Raw genomic sequence first — 17,579 nt, 5'->3', positions numbered from 1 at the left:
GCCTGAGTGGGATATTGTGTCAAATGCTTTGGCCAGGTTGAGGCAAGCAGTGATCACCATCTTGCCAATGTCCATTGCTTTGGTAAACTCAAAGAAGTCCACCAGGTATGCTGCACTTGAAACCAAACTGTGTTGGATCTAGTGTCTGTGCATTTCTGTGTTGTCATTTAACATAGGTTTAGACAGGGGAACTGTAGATCTAAACTATTAGTATATTTAGCGTTATGTTGTACTTGTTCGGCTTTCTATATTGGAAAGACCGAAAGACAGTTAAATAAGCATATCTATGACCATATGTACTGTATTAAAAAGAGAGATGATAAAAATGCTTTATACAGACATATTAAATTGTCGGGAGACAATCATTATTTTTCATTTGCTATACTGGACAATATCAAGTTGGACCCAAGAGGGGGAGACTATAAAGGGTATTTATTTTATAAGGAATTATGGTGGCAATTGTTCACTGATGCATCCACCCCCCAGGGTTGAACGATTTTATTTCTATTAAGCCGTTGCTCAATATGCTTGATTAATAACAGCACGTTTTTATTTAAGCTACTAGTAGCTAATATGTGTTGAGACACTGTTATCTTTTGATTTTGTCATTCATGGTTTTTATTTACTATTTAGATACATGTTAGTTACAGTTTTATTAGCTGTAGCTTTAAATTTGGCTAAATTTTTTAGCGCCAAAGAATCAATTTAAACTGCAACTGTTTCATTTACTGAACCTAGTTCTGATGAAGCTCGTATTGGCAACGGGTGAAAGCGCTTAACTCTCAGTATGTTGCTAGTTGTCTTTTACTGATGTCTTTAATAAATGCTGCATTTTTTTAAACGGTCTTTTTGAACTGTCATTAAACATCGGACAGGTTTGGAATTTTGGCATCTCATGACAACATAGTGGTTGGCGTAAGCTTCTTTTGTTTTTTTTTGGTTCAGTTGTTGTGCGAACACCATCTATTGACTCTATTAGAAAAATAGGTGCTAGATCAAGGGTAGATTTTCCAACTCCCCATCCAATAGTCTGTTCCAGAAAAGGGATAGTCTCTTGGACTCATACCTGCCCCAACAGTATGTCTATTTATGTTGCTGGTGTTTAGGTCCTTAGATCGGGTAATTCTAATGGTATTTTTTGTGGATGTGTAACAGGCCCTTCAAAGTGGGATCAAAAGCTGCTTTGTAGGCCTGGTCTAGATCACGTCTCAAAAGCCTGAATAATACTAAGTACAGGAATAGGGCTTTAAGATGGCCCACTTAGAATATGTTTGCATCCTGTATTCTTTTTGTGAAAACCTCTGTGGATACTGCAGTTGTTGCATGTACCTGTTCAGGTACATACCGAAGTGGGAGTTGTACTCACTGAATGCTCTGATGAGAGCCGAGTACTGCAGAGCAATAACATCCTTGGATCTAGATGCCATATTCTTGCTTCTAAGTTGCACAACATAGAATGATTTCCTTGCCACCATGGACATGTGACGGTCAAAGGCCAAGCTGCTATCTACATGTGTTCCCAGATAAGTTTTGGACCACAGCTCTGGCACCAGTTATTTGTGTCATGCATTTTTGGAGAGTATTTGTGTCACTGGGGGATTCTATCATTGCACCCAGTTTGCAATCATCTGAAAACCTGGTCAGCCAGAAGCCCTTGATTTTGGCCTTGACCTGAGAAAAACAGATACAAAAAGGAGCAGCTCCAGCACTGAGCCCTGAGAGACTCTGCTAGTGACTGGCCTGTTTGTGGAGGTAGACACCCCCCTATCCTAACTTCTTGAATCCTATTTTGTGAGCCAGCTGGCTATCTAGTGGGTGACATAAGTGTTTATACATAATTTTTTGAGTCGGTCAATAATGCCTGAGGAAGGTATTACATTGAAAGCCTTGGCCAGGTCAAGGTAACCAGTATATGCTGTTTTTTACCTATCCATTGCTATGGTGACTGTCTCACAAAAGTCAACCAGGATGAGTAGGCATGACAAGCCTCTGATGAAACCAAACCGGGCAGGATGCAATGAAAGAAGATCGCATATGAGACTAGTCAGAATTATGGGTCTGTAGTTACATGGGGCCCATTACCCTTGTGCAAAGGGATGACAGTTACAGTCCTCCATTCACTTGACACAAACTAACAGATCTATTTTCAAGCTATTAAGGAGGCATCCTGGGATATTATTAAAGGGCAACTGCAGTGTTCCTGGCCTTGTAGAGTGCACTGAAGACCAGTTCTCTAGTGACAGCTGGGGGGGGGGGTTATGGCTGAGGGTGCTTCCTGAGGGTTGCCTGGGAAAGAGGAGATGAAACTGGAATTAATTTGTTGGCAAGCTGATTTGCTATATCTTTTGGCTCAGTAAAAGTGGCTCCATTTAGAGTTAGTTTGGCAAACTGCTGTGAAATTCCTTTGAGGTTATGGACATAGCTGAAGAACGTCTTGACACTGTTCTTGGCCTGGGAGGAATTTTTTTTCCTCAAGCATAGCTTTTGTAGACTTGAGTAACTCCAAAAGTTGCTTATTAAGATTAACTAGGAAGATTGTAGCTAGCTGAGTACTGCGCTTCCTAATTTTTGTTATTATTTGCATTATTTTGTTTGTTACACAGCCTACTGATGCTGGGCTTCCACCAGGGCGGCTTGTTTTTTGAATTTCTTGTTTGCTTTTTCTGGGTAAGTACAACTGCCTCAATGCAGCTATTAACTTGACTGCACAGGGTTTCCATTAACAATTCTGAATAAGCAGCTTTTTCTCAGAGTTTGGGGAGCTTGGAATTTTGCTCAGCTGTCACTTACAAATATGAAGTTTGCCCTACAATAACTCCAAGATGTGCCAGGGTTTGCTGGGGTGCCAAATTTTATTTTTATTTTAAGGGAGACAGCTTTACATACTGGCTTGACCAGTGAAGACATTACACTGGTGGGTGCAGAGTTCTCCCATGTCTGTGAGGACCGGTTCATGGTGTTTTTGCCCATAGTGGGCATGCAGACTATCTAGTCCAGGGCACTTCTGTTAGCAAATTCCGTGAATCTATGGGCCTGCACTTCTGTAGTTGAGTATCATTCCTAGTTTATACTGGGGTAGTTAAATTCACCCATGAATATGGTGTTGGGTTGAGTGCAGAGTCTCTTGAGGACATTTCAGTAAAAGCTATAGGTTTCCTGCATCTTACAGGGAGAACAACAGCTTGCAAGCATATGGAATGGGACTTTGCCTGTGGTGATTTGGATTTGAAGCTCAACAGCAGCATACTGTTTGACAAGTCTTGAAGTGTTTTTTATGAAAATTGAGTCATGTCCACTTTTTTCTTCTTGTGCAATACCTGACCTGAATGTGCATTGGACAGCTTTCTGCAACTCTAAACAATGACTCGGTAACTGCACAAACATCTCCATTCTCCAAGCTGAAGATAGTCTGCAAGGAATAGCGTTTCTTACTTAGACTCCTGGTATTAAACGGTAACACCTTCACATTTTCTTGGGATGGTTATGCTATGTCAGAATGTTTAACAGGTTGAATACCTAAAAAAAGGCAATATGGGAGTGGACATGATTTTGGACAATTTTCAAAATCCCAGAGGTGAAAGCTGCAGACCATCCCTGGTAAAGCAGTGTGGTCTGCCAACTATATCCACCCAGGCTAACAAATACTGTACCCCATTGTGGATTTCACAGCATTTAGACTTTTACCTCTTTGGAAAATGCACCCCATGCCAGGTCTGATGCATCTGTAGAGATGGACTGTAGGTGAGCCTGAAGGGAAAATGAAGCTCAAAGGTTGCAAAAAACTGATACATCTACCTCAGAGTCTCCCTCTTTGCAAAAACCAGAACTGGAGTCTTAAAGGCTAAGGGGTGTAGATGCTGAATCCAGACATATTTGCGGTACCACTGTATTGTCCTCGTAAGTCTGAGAATCCTTGATGCTATGTACCCCAATGTCCTGAGAAGTTCCTAACCAGTACATGGATTTGATAAGAGAAACTTGGGAATAACTGCCTAAAACAGCTGCACTCCTTCTTCCCAGGACAGTGCCTAACAAACATCTCAGGATACAATTTTGTGACTATGGATGACAGAAGACTTTTGAAGTTGATTTAAAAACCCATACTGAGTAGAAAGTTCTGAACAGTTGCTAAAGAATTCTGACAATTGGAAACAAAGTCTGCAGAGACAAAGCAATTGTCTAATATGGAAAGACAGGAATCTCTTGACGTCAGCAATAAGCAATGACTGAGCTAGACACCTTGTGAATATCCTTGATACAAAAAAATCCCAAAGATAAGACATAGAAGGTATAGCTGTGTTAGTAAACTTACCATAACAGCATAGCTTATAGTGCTTTGTAAAAGTATGTACAGAGGACCATTGCAGCTTCTAGAATACTTCTAGAATCCATCCCATTTCAAAAAGCCATAGATGAACCCAAAGCCCCGGTACAGTGGGCCTTGATGCTTATGGAATAGTTTTGTTGTAGTGAGTATAGTAAAAGGTAAAAGACAGCCTCAGACAATCATTTCGACAAAGGCTGTCCCTTCTTATCTTCACAGTAAATGATCTGATCCAAATATTTTAAAAGATTTTGATCTGTCAAGATAGTATCCGAGTTGTCTCTGGACATAAAACGTATGGAGTATCCTTTCTCCCTTGTTTTTAGGTTCAGGAAAAGAAAATGGCATGATTGACAGTTTGGCTTAAACACAGGATACCGCTTTATGCAAAAAAGAAGGATTAGTTCTTAAAGAAACCCTGTCTCTGTGGAAAATGAGATAGGGATGACTTACCATAAGAGCCTGCAACTCACATACCCTTCTTGCAAAGGTCAGTGCAATCAGTAAAACTGTTTTCCATGTTAAAAGCAAGTCTAAGAAAAACGGCTCAGGAAAAATGCCAGCGTCCACAAACAAGTATTTAATAAAATCAATGTCCTTTAAAAACCAATGTTGTGATGGAACAAAGTCCAAAATAAGCCAAAAAACAAGAATCAACAAATCCAAATAAAGCGCTTTTCGTCTGTTAATATAAACAGACTTCTTCAGACAAGTGCACTCTGTAAGTCAAAGGGAATTTAAATGCAGCACAAGCAGTCACATGACAGATGTTACTTAAAGTTAACTCTTTGAGAGTCAGAGCAGTGCTGACTTGCTTTTCACCTTTTAAAGAGAAAGACAATGTGCAAAAATCAAGAAAACCTAACAAGTAATTTGGGTTAAACACAGTGGTTCAATATGTTTCATGCGTTGCATTCTAGTTATTTTACACTCTATTTCTCAAAAGCGAGAAGTGTATAAGTGTATTACTACAACCAGGAAGTTATATCAACGGGCATTAACATATAAAAACGTGCAAATACTAATGTTGAATGTGTTGTCAGTGCCTGTATGTGAAGTACTGAACAGGGCTACACTTATGTCCCAGATGTATAGTAAATCTAAATATGTTGAATGGGTGCCCATACATGTAATGCTATCGCACTACATCCCCCCACAACAACAATGTATTAAACCGTATGTACGGTGTGTATTGAATAACCTGTCCTGTCAAAACAGGATTGGACACATTGAAACTGAGCAGGGCTACACTTATGTCCCAGATGTATAGTAAATCTAAATATGTTCAAAGGGTGCCCATACATGTAACGCTATCGCACTACATCCCCCCACAACAACAATGTATTAAACCGTATGTACGGTGTGTATTGAATAACCTGTCCTGTCAAAACAGGATTGGACACTTATTGAAACAATGTCATTAAATACTAAACAAACCACCTTAAAATGTACTAAAACCAACAAGTAATAGACACCTATCTTCTGGTTGATCAAATGCAAAATATGCGCATTGGAGGACCGTGTGCATTAAGTGCAAAATTGTACATCTAACATAACCAATTCTTAAGTTTAAGTATACAGGCAAGCGAATAAACTTCGTTCAATCCTGGTGGTCGACATGCATCCAAACGTAACTGCCATAAAAGTTCTATCTTTTCTAAATTTAGTGAACTAGAGCCACTTCTAAGCATAGTATGGATTAAGTTGTCCTGATCTTGTATTTGCTCAATAACTTTAAATTTAAACGAGTGGTTTGGTTTTTCCATACAGTGCTTTGCTAGTGCATTCTCTTGTTTGTGTCTACTAATTGCATATGTATGGTTGTAGATCCTGTCAGGAAGCCTCCTGTCAGTTTTCCCGACATAGAAGACTGGGCATAGTTGACATAAAGCCAGGTAGACTACACCTTTAGAGTTACAGTTGAATTTGTTTCTCAGAACATAATTTCTATCTCTGATAACGAACTTGCTGCCTATGTCTATATACTTACAATAATTACACATCTCACAACGGAACATACCTGCTGTTCTGCATGTGTTGTTGTGTCGACCTTCTATGATGTTTTTTATGTTTTTACCACGCCTATAAGTGATAACCGGTGACGGTCCTAACTTTTGGGTGATGTCTCTGTCAGTTGTGAGCAAGTGCCAGTTTCTTTTCAATATGTCCACCACTTCTCTTGCTCTTATATTGAAAGCGAAAACAAACCTAATGTTTCCATTGGTTGTTTGTGTTCAACTTCTACTCTCAAGTATGTTATAGTTAGAGGTGTTTGTGTGGTTAGTCTGTTCAGCGACAGTTGTGTCAAGATCTAGATTTGACTCCCTTGGTACTAGTGGGATGTCCTTGTTCAAAATTGGTTTGTATATTCTTTTTTCTCTTTTAACTTGGACTTCCATTATTATGTTGTTGATTAATTCAGTGGGGGTAACCCCTGTGTGAAAACATATTGTACAAGTTTTCACATTCCACTAAAAAATCATTTTGCATGGTGGTCATTCTTGCAGCCCGTACAACTTGTCCTTTAATAATGGACTTTTTCTGGGGCAAAGGGTGGGAACTGTTTAAATGCAAGTGTGAGTTAGAGTATGTACTCTTTCTATAAATTTTAGCTGTATAGTGTTGGCCCAATATGTTTTTTGATAAGAGTACATTGAGATAACTAATACTCAACTCTTGGTAAACACTGGTGAATTTTAAAAAATCAGTAGTGTTATTAAAATATTCAACCAGTTCTTTTTCTAAAGTAATGCCACCTGAAATTATAATGAAAATATCGTCCAAGTATCGGGTGTAAAAGGAAATACTATTCTTCGAATTTGTGTTTTCAAGAACAAATTTATGTTCCCAATGGGCCATGACTAAGTTGGCAAAACTGCCTCCACATGGGGAGCCTATAGCTACCCCAATTTCTTGTAAGTAAATGTTGCTATTAAAGGCAAAGAAATTGTATTCCAAAACTATACCCAAAAGTTGTTCAATCAATCTTTGCTCAGAATCACTTGCTCCTCTTAAACTGATGAATTCAACTACCCACTCGATACCTGTGTCGTGGGGAATAGACGTATAAAGATCACAAATGTCAATAGTTAAAAAAATATTTTCATCATTATATTCAAGGGTGTTGATTTGTTCGAGAAATGACCACGAATCTTTGCAAATTTGTTTTTCTTTACTTACGCACATTTTCAGTATGGAGTCAATCACCTTAGCACAGGGGTATGTAATAGATTGACGAGCGTCTAACAGTGCTCTCATAGGGGGGTCATTGAGGTCTTTGTGAATTTTGGGCAACCCAAATAAGGAGGGTAGTCAGGGTGATGGCAAGTTTAAATAATTGTTGATATGTATATCAGTCAGTGAGTCAATGAATAAGTCATTAATAAACATTTTTATTCTATTTTGTGCTATGTTTAACTCATTTAAACTCACTTTTTGGTAAGCCTCACCTTCAAGAAGTTTTGTCATTTTATCAATGTATTGACTCCCTTCCATTACTACTAACCCGCCACCTTTATCCGGTTTCATTATATGGATGGGTAGGTTTTTAAATTGTATTAACTTCAATTTATCCTCTGTGGAGACATTATGATGTCGAACAAACATTCTTACTAAACAATTTCCTTATTTCTATTTCACAGATGTAGTCAAAAAGGTGAATAAGTGGGTGTATAGGTGGATTATAGGCGCTTGCTAACCTGAAGGCGTACCTATCAGGTGTCCCATCACCTAGTAAAGCTGTTAGATTAAGTTTTCTAATGTAAAGTTTAAAATCTAACAGAATTTCAAATACATCACCCTTATTAGATGGAACAAAGTTAAGTCCATTTGCAAGTAATTCAACCAAACTGTTGTCCATGGTAAACTCAGTGTAGTTGTAAATGTTAAAGTCTCCTTTCGTGTTGGTAACAAGTTTGTAGTCAGTGATAGTATTGTCCGGTTTGTCTACCTCAACATCAGGGAGGTACCCCATTACCTCCTCCTGTTGCTCGCAGCTCGAGTGTTGTAAAATTTCCTCTGGTTCGCACCATGTCTGTTGCAACTCCTCACTGTCCGCCCTTGAAAGTTTTTTGACTGATGGTTGTTAGATATTATGAATTTAAATTAATTATGTTCTAAATATGCTGAAAGAAAAAACTTGCTTAAATGCAGAAACAGAGTTTAGTAATATGTGATCAGCAACCATACTAAATGACTGTGGCTTAAAAAAATAAGGAACTTACTTATGAGTGTATTACACACACATCAAGAAAGCTGAACTTCTTACAGACGTGACAAGAATGTAATCTGCTTTCACTGGACAACAGGACATGCTTTTCTAAGAAAGTTTAAAAATGTGCTTTTCTAATCCACAAGGCGTTTTCTTGAAGACAGTTTACTTATCAGCATTTGAACAAGAACAGATGTGTTAGCATTTGCGTCACCAAGCCAGTATCTTTCCAAAACCTAGAGGGTGTGTGTTTAACTAAAATATGTATAAAAAGTCTGTATTAAATCTAGTTGTTAGGGGTATGGTAAGAACACATTTGGTGTTCTGAGGTAAATGTTATATCTCTCACATCATCTGTACTATATGAGAAGTAAAGTTGGAACAGTACTTTTAAGCTGCAACATTTGTCCGGTTTGGTTTATTATAAAAGTTATTGGTTACTGCTCTTAAAGTCAGATACTGTATCAGTGTATATTCTGCAAGTTTCTGTATGCAACAGACTGTGAATGCAATTATAACCAGACTTTGATTCCAGCCAGCAAGACTGAGTGTCTTAAGAAGACTTCAAATCCCACAGCAAGAGCAAGCAGTAAGAAGCAGTAAGCAGAGAGAGATCTCAATATATATTTTTTCAATGGCGAGGCAGCTGAGTGACTAGCACCATAAAATTTTTCAATGGCAAGCTAGTCTGCATTTGAACCTAAAAATCTGCATCTGAACCTACACTCTGCATTCAAACACAGGGGGAGTGATGGTAAGCCCTGCAGAGGGTTACTTTAGTTAAATTGCAGTAACTAACATTTGTACGTATGTGTCAATTCTGAACAGAAGTATTCCAGTTTATGCAGCTTGCAGTAGTAAAGTTTTTTAGACGTCTACATCCGGAGTGAGACAGAAGTTCCAGTCGCAGTGCCATAATTTCATTAAAGAAAAGGGGGATATCCACTAGCCCAATAGTCCACTGCCTGTTTTGCTTTCCCAGCTTCTCAAGTGACTTTGAAAAATTTCCAGCCATCTGCAACAACAGCCTGATCACCTGTTTTCTTGCTCACTGGTAAGACTTTTTTCTACATCACATTTTTTAGTATGGTTGCTATTCGATAGTTTGGATGTTTAATTAAGACAGTATGGATAGTAAATTGCAATGTTGGTATACACAGCATATTAGTAAATGTAAAACCTTAGTAGGGCAGGTTGATAGTAAGGCATTATCCAAATGTATTACAATATTTAACTGGTATCTCAAAGAAAACCATGTGAAATATGACAAATGTTTATTGTGTGATTCAACAAAAACTGCATTTTGTGTATTATGTCATAAAAAAGTATTACATGATGTTGTTAAAACAATAGACTGTGAAGAAACTAAGGCTAAAGTGTTTCCATTATATTCAGATGTTAAACAGTTATGTCCTGTCACCACATGTGAGTCAAATCAGTTATTGATAGAACCACTAGTACATTTTGTTACAAAAAATGTAGTAAACTTCTAAAAAAGAGACACAATGAGTTCAGGAAATTTAGACAAGTTATACAAACATTTTTTCAAAAGTGCATAGGAGTTTCAGATTCAGCAGAACAGGTTCCTGAGACATATCAGACAGACCATGAGGAGACTCTTAAACAACAGTTACAAGATGAAGAAAATAGATTAGCTGAACTGACAGAGACTGACTTCCTTCATACATTGGGAAAGAGTAGGAAACTACAGCTGATCTGTACAAAAGAAATATATTTTATAATATGTTTGTGTTTTGAAAATGGTTAAGCTTACATGGTAGGATGATAGGATCTGACAAATCATTCTCAAATGTTTAAAACTTCCATTCAATTAAAGCAATATATTTATCAGTACTAAAGTAAAGTAGAGCGTATGACTGCCATTCTCATACCATAGTCAAAAGGTAAACAAAACAGTTCTAATGTATACAAATTAAATAAAAATAGTTAATAAGAATAATGATTTAAAGTCACAAAATTGACATGATTGTATAAAGATATACAGATACAAGACAGGCATGCATGTATGTTATTTTCATCTAGAGTACATTTGTTTACAACACACAAGAATAACAGGCAGACAACAGCAAATATAAATAATGTAAATATATAAATGTGTTAATTAAGCTAATATCTATTTTGTTTTTTACAATTTTTTATAATTATATAGTAACACCAAACAGTTAAAGTTCTGAATTTTAAAAAGAAATAAAATCACGGATGGTATTTGTCAAACAGTCTTTTTAAAATGAATGTCAGAACAGTTAAATAAATAAAAAAATACTGAAATCAAAAGTAAAAAAATATATATGATTAAAGGAAAAATGCTAAAAAGGGTTAACTGAAATGTGAGCTCAGACCTTCTTAAACTGGATGAATAGTTACAGGAAATGTTGAACAGATAAGATAAGAAACAAGACTGCCAGACAAGTGGCTTGAGTTTTTCTAAAAACTTATTATTTAAAACATAATTGTTAAAATGTTCACATGCAACACTATTTGGTAATTATAATAAAGCATCACAATTGTGCATATATGTCACTGATAAAAAAAAAAAAAAAAAAAAAAAACTTAGTTACATCAAGTATAGCCAACAGATGGGTTATAGTATACATACAGTTCAAATAAAGTATACAGGAGGGTACAAATAACTACTACTAGTAGAAACAGACAGCAAAGGCAACAGAAAAGATGATCAAATCAGACAAAGGTCTATAGTTTAATAACCTAATAAAATAAACGTATAACCAAAGTGTTGGGCTGACATATATTATAAAAGATAAACAGTGCTGCAGTACTACAGGGGGAAGGGTACTTTATCAGTTTTACACACTGTGTGAGCAGTATGTGTTGCAAAAGGGTCTGAAATAAAGCTAAGAGCAGAAGTTCCTTCTTAACAACACTCTTTCAGGGGGAGGGAAAAACAGGTATTAGTGTATTAGAAACTGGATTAAACCTTACAGAATAAGATATTTTACAAGTTAATAGCTATCATAATGGTTATTATTGTATTGTTTAGTATTAAATTGTATTTACAACCTGTTAAACTGTAAAGCTATACAAGAGATGGTTTAAAAAAAAACAAGACATGGCTTAAAATTGATAACAGCTATACAAGACAGAGTAAAGATATGTAAAAAACTGAACAAGATTGGACACTATTTTTTAATATGTTTTTGGCAAGACAATGTTGGTATAAAAAAGCATGAATATTTTTAATTGCTGAGTATGTAGTTTAAAATAACAGGACATATGCATTTGGTATCAATTCCACTAGATATTTCTAAAGAGACATAAACGTTTTCCAAGATTTTGCTTAATATTAATGCTATTAAATTTGTAAGATTAGACTAAATTTACTTTATAGTCTTTGTATGTACAAATACAGAAGAATTCAGTACAAATTAAATTAATGTCTAGCAATGAATATGTGTGAAAAACCATGTTTTAAAAAAATTGGGTTCAGGATAGCTGCTAAATTGAAATGCATGAATAGCAAACAGTCTGTGTAAATACATACTGTACAGAATACATTGTAATAAGTTTAAAAGTAATTTGTCAAGTTGTAATATCACTGGTTTTACCCCAGTAAAATAATTGCTTTCACATATTTATTATCTAAGCCCAGTTCAGTACTTTACCAAGATGTTAATGGGCAGTTCAAAGACATGACCACAATGTTATGGTTAAAATGACATTGAAACTCTATATTTTCAGTAGTGTATAAATGCTTGCAGTAGCACATGGTTCTTGTCTCTTACAGTTAATTCAACAAGTTGTAAAGAGTTAATGAAACAGTTCTAAGTCATAAATTAAATTCTGTAATTGCAAAGGAATAAATTAATCAAGTTAAACTAAAGCAGACACAGCTCATAACTGATAAAATAATTTCACAGACTGGTCTGCAAAAGAAAAAGTTGTTAAATACATTCAGTTTGTTAGTAATACTTTAATATCACTGTATTAACTATGTAAAATTGCATTTTGATCAAAAGAAGACTAAAAGTTTGTTTCTTGTGTTTTCTATATAATGTGATAAACAATACATATCAGTATAAAATGTTTTGAGTATGTTTAAAAACAGAGGGAATTGTTAGATATTATGAATTTAAATTAATTATGTTCTAAATATGCTGAAAGAAAAAACTTGCTTACATGCAGAAACAGAGTTTAGTAATATGTGATCAGCAACCATACTAAATGACTGTGGCTTAAAAAAATAATGAACTTACTTATGAGTGTATTACACACACATCAAGAAAGCTGAACTTCTTACAGACATGACAAGAATGTAATCTGCTTTCACTGGACAACAGGACATGCTTTTCTAAGAAAGTTTAAAAATGTGCTTTTCTAATCCACAAGGCGTTTTCTTGAAGACAGTTTACTTATCAGCATTTGAACAAGAACAGATGTGTTAGCATTTGCGTCACCAAGCCAGTATCTTTCCAAAACCTAGAGGGTGTGTGTTTAACTAAAATATGTATAAAAAGTCTGTATTAAATCTAGTTGTTAGGGGTATGGTAGGAACACATTTGGTGTTCTGAGGTAAATGTTATATCTCTCACATCATCTGTACTATATGAGAAGTAAAGTTGGAACAGTACTTTTAAGCTGCAACATTTGTCCGGTTTGGTTTATTATAAAAGTTATTGGTTACTGCTCTTAAAGTCAGATGTTGTATCAGTGTATATTCTGCAAGTTTCTGTATGCAACAGACTGTGAATGCAATTATAACCAGACTTTGATTCCAGCCAGCAAGACTGAGTGTCTTAAGAAAACTTCAAATCCCACAGCAAGAGCAAGCAGTAAGAAGCAGTAAGCAGAGAGAGATCTCAATATATTTTTTCAATGGTTACTAGAAGCCCCCTCTGTTTCAATGTTCTCAGACCTGTCCCTGTTCGTCATGGGTGCAACATGGCTTGTCCCTGGTCTTGGTGATGTCAAAACATTGTTGTCCGTATCAGGGTTATTGGTACCATAATCAGATGGAGTGTCACTGGTGTTACTCATAAAGTTGTTACGGGACTGGGAGGGAGGTGGTTTCAGGTAGGCTGTACCCTCCTCATAGTCCTTTAAATCTCTTCTGAGTTTTCTAAGTTTGGTTTCTTTCATTCTATCAATTTGTTGGGAAATACTGGCAAAAATTTGTTGGTAGTCATACTGGTATCTGTCAAACACCGTATCTTTTTTAATGTCCTTTTCCAATACATTTACTTCCTCAGTGAGGTGTTTAATTTGTATTGAATAGTGTTTGCACATAATCTTTAGCAGTTCTAAACCTTGAGTGTTGAACAACTGAATAATGCCTTTAAAAAACTCAGAACCTGGTTCTAGAACTGTGGGGTATTGCCAAGTGCAGAGGCCTTTAGGGACAATGTTCTCTTTTATACAGGTTTCAAAATATTGCAATTCAAGTTGCAGTTTTTTAATTTTAAGTAGCTTAGTGTCAAAAAGTTTAAGTTTAAAGGAAATACTCACATTACTTCCAGCCGGGTTTCCTGTAGTTGCATTTCTACTCTGAGAGTTTTAAACTTGGTTGCTCATTCAACCAACTGGTCAGATCATAGGACCCAATAAGCCCCAAAGTAATGGTGCTTTCTGTAGTCATATCCCGGTTATTGTTGTTGCCCATGTTGTTGTAAGCAGTCACTTTGTGGTTTCCATTTTCATTCATTGGAACTTGGTTAATTAGAAAATTTGATGAGTTGGTTCCATTTGCTCCCTCTGGAGTGCTGGATAAACCCCTTTGTGTTTGTGTAGCACTCGGTTGTGATAAACACTCAACTCTGGCTGTTAGGTTCTCCAAACGTTGATTCATTGCCTCCAGCAATGATGTTAAGTTACCTCTTCCATCCATTTCTGAACCTGACAGGTTAAGAACATTGTCACTGTTTCCCGTAGCCATGAACAAACTAGTCAACCACCAAGAACAAAAAAACTGATGTGAAAAACAAGAAAAACGGCTCAGGAAAAATGCCAGTGTCCACAAACAAGTATTTAATAAAATCAATGTCCTTTAAAAACCAATGTTGTGATGGAACAAAGTCCAAAATAAGCCAAAAAACAAGAATCAACAAATCCAAATAAAGCGCTTTTCATCTGTTAATATAAACAGACTTCTTCAGACAAATGCACTCTGTAAATCAAAGGGAATTTAAATGCAGCACAAGCAGTCACATGACAGATGTTACTTAAAGTTAACTCTTTCAGAGTCAGAGCAGTGCTGACTTGCTTTTCACCTTTTAAAGAGAAAGACAATGTGCAAAAATCAAGAAAACCTAACAAGTAATTTGGGTTAAACACAGTGGTTCAATATGTTTCATGCGTTGCATTCTAGTTATTTTACACTCTATTTCTCAAAAGTGAGAAGTGTATATGTGTATTACTACAAACCAGGATGTTATATCAACAAGCATTAACATATAAAAACGTACAAATACTAATGTTGAATGTGTTGTCAGTGCCTGTATGTGAAGTACTGAACAGGGCTACACTTATGGCCCAGATGTATAGTAAATCTAAATATGTTAAAAGGGTGCCCATACATGTAACGCTATCGCACTACATCCCCCCACAACAACAATGTATTAAACTGTATGTATGGTGTGTATTGAATAACCTGTCCTGTCGAAACAGGATTGGACACTTATTGAAACAATGTCATTAAATACTAAACAAACCACCTTAAAATGTACTAAAACACAACAAGTAATAGACACCTATCTTCTGGTTGATCAAATGCAAAATATGTGTATTGGAGGACCGCGTGCATTAAGTGCAAAATTGTACATCTAACGTAACCAATTCTTAAGTTTAAGTATACAGGCGAGCGAATAAACTTCGTTCAATCCTGGTGGGCGACATGCATCCAAACGTAACTGCCATAAAAGTTCTATCTTTTCTAAATTTAGTGAACTAGAGCCACCTCTAAGCATAGTATGGATTAAGTTGTCCTGATCTTGTATTTGCTCAATAACTTTAAATTTAATCGAGTGGTTTGGTTTTTCCATACAGTGCTTTGCTAGTGCATTCTCTTGTTTGTGTCTACTAATTGCATATGTGTGGTCGTAGATCCTGTCACGAAGCCTCCTGTCGGTTTTCCCGACATAGAAGGCTGGGCATAGTTGACAAAGCCAGGTAGACTACACCTTTAGAGTTACAGTTGAATTTGTTTCTCAGAACATAATTTCTATCTCTGATAACGAACTTGCTGCCTATGTCTATATACTTACAATAATTACACATCTCACAACGGAACATACCTGCTGTTCTGCATGTGTTGTTGTGTCAACCTTCTATGATGGTCCTAACTTTTGGGTGATGTCTCTGTCAGTTGTGAGCAAGTGCCAATTTCTTTTCAATATGTCCACCACTTCTCTTGCTCTTATATTGAAAGTGAAAACAAACCTAATGCTTCCATTGGTTGTTTGTGTTGAACTTCTACTCTCAAGTATGTTATAGTTAGAGGTGTTTGTGTGGTTAGTCTGTTCAGCGACAGTTGTGTCAAGATCTAGATTTGACTCCCTTGGTACTAGTGGGATGTCCTTGTTCAAAATTGGTTTGTATATTCCTTTTTCTCTTTTAACTTGGACTTCCATTATTATGTTGTTGATTAATTCAGTGGGGGTAACCCCTGCGTGAAAACATATCGTACAAGTTTTCACATTCCACTAAAAAATCATTTTGCATGGTGGTCATTCTTGTACAACTTGTCCTTTAATAACGGACTTTTTCTGGTGCAAAGGGTGGGAACTGTTGAAATGCAAGAGTGAGTTAGAGTATGTACTCTTTCTATAAATTTTAGCTTTATAGTGTTGACCCAATATGTTTTTTGATAAGAGTACATCGAGATAACTAATACTCGACTCTTGGTAAACTACTGGTGGTAGTTTTTTACAGAATAAAATATGTGTTAATTAACTTTACCACATGGTGGAGATCTGTCACTATTTTAAAGAACATTTATTTCATGATAGTTTTTTTTAAAACACATAGTTATTGGATTGAAGGTTTTATGTTAAGAAGACAATAATTGTGTTTTTATTAAATAAGGTTTTAATAGGAATGATTATTAATGTTTGATGCAATTGTTTAAAATAATATGTTTTTAAAGCTTCCTTTGTGATAGCCATTTAGTAAGTAATTATGTATGAGTTCAAGTGATTGGATAATTGGTTTAGGAAAGTATATATAATAAGGGGGTTACGATTAATGAAGTGTTTTTGCTGATGAAGTTACATAGTTGACAAAAAATGCTTTGAACAAGTTAAGCGTTTATTTTTGATGTGTATTTTTGTCTAATAAAGTCGAAGTTCGTTATATTGGTGGTTCCAGGTGCTTTGCTTTACATTATATCTTATATATTCTCAACCATTTGGCACCAGCTGACATAAAATAAAACTAAGCTGAAACCACTGCCCTGTCATGCAATACAACTATAATCAACTGTCTCAAGACACAATATATCAATGTGTGGAAGTCATATCACCTTATTTAAAGTGCCTCCTCTCAGACTCAGTAAAACAGCTCAGTAAGGAGGTGAAATTGCTACTTACAAGGTAAAACTGCTTTCACAATCCAGTAACTAAGTACAAAAATTATTCAGCACATTTCTGAATTTACTTCACTGTGCTTCCTTTGTCTTTCATAAACATTACATGCATCTATTATGTCAATGACGCTTATATGTGTCCTATATGATTACTACACGTGTAGCTTTGCTATATGGTAGGAAAAGAGAATACCTTACACTGACTTAAAAATGACTTAGTGCAACACTAAAGACCTTATTAACATGTAGATCATACTAACTATAGAACCAAGACACATTCATAACGTTTGGTAAGCCCGTAAACTGGACACCTGAGCATTCTATTTTATACTTGAACTGCATGCAGAACATTAAATGTCTGCCTGACTACTGCTGAGATAATAACACATTCTTATTCATCTTCCCAAACATGATGTCCGATGTGCTCCTATTTATTTATTCACTTATGTTTACCGGGATAGTCCATCTGAGTTTGGGTGCCCATATTCAGC

Source organism: Protopterus annectens, chromosome 14.part0 (assembly GCF_019279795.1).
Source record: "Protopterus annectens isolate FY-2018-M chromosome 14.part0, PAN1.0, whole genome shotgun sequence".
NCBI lineage: Eukaryota > Metazoa > Chordata > Ceratodontiformes > Protopteridae > Protopterus > Protopterus annectens.
The sequence above is the reverse complement of the archived record's forward strand: the minus strand, read 5'-3'. Positions refer to the sequence as shown.